We start from the raw sequence: 751 nt of genomic DNA on the forward strand, positions 1-751 counted from the left end.
AAACAAACAAACAAACACCCAACCAATATGCTATATTTTTGTTATGTGCCATTGAGTTGACTGCAACATAGAGTGCCCCTATGTACAGCAGCTCTGAACCCTAATTCTGACACACCAACCCTCATCGTCCCAGCCGCTGTATCAATCCATCTCATCCGGGATCTTCCTCTCCTGTGCTGTCCCTTCACCCTTTCATAATGTCCTTCTCCAAGGACCAGTTTCTCCTGGCCACATGCCCAAAGTACATCAGACAGTTTCAAAATCCTACCATCCAAAGAGAGACTTGGTTTTATCCTCTCCAAGAAAGATTAATTTGTTTTTTTAGTCATCCATGGTATGTTCAAGACTCTTCTCTAGCACCACTTGAAGGCATTTATTCTTCTTTTGTCATCCTTAGTCATTGTCCAGCTCTCTGAACAATACCAAGTAAGTGAGAAGACCAGGGCCTGTATTAGGCACACTTTTGTCTCTAGACTAGCTGTTGCTTTTCAGCACTCTGGAGAGGTCCATGATAGCAGATTTTCCCAATGCAATTTGTCTTTTGATTTCCTGACTCTTGGTGTTAAGAGTATTGATTGTGGAGCAAAGCAAGTTGTAACTGCTAACAACCTCAATCTTTTCTCCACTTATAATGCTGCTGCCAATTAGCCCAATGATGAGAATCTTTGTCTTCTTAATGTTGAGCTTCAATTCATATTGAAGACACAGTCCTTGACCTTACACAGCAAATGCTTCAGGTTCTTCTCAGTTT

The sequence above is a fragment of the Elephantulus edwardii genome, unplaced genomic scaffold (genome assembly GCF_000299155.1).
Source record: "Elephantulus edwardii isolate Elephantulus edwardi_28Jun2011 unplaced genomic scaffold, EleEdw1.0 scaffold00078, whole genome shotgun sequence".
Taxonomy (NCBI): Eukaryota; Metazoa; Chordata; class Mammalia; order Macroscelidea; family Macroscelididae; genus Elephantulus; species Elephantulus edwardii.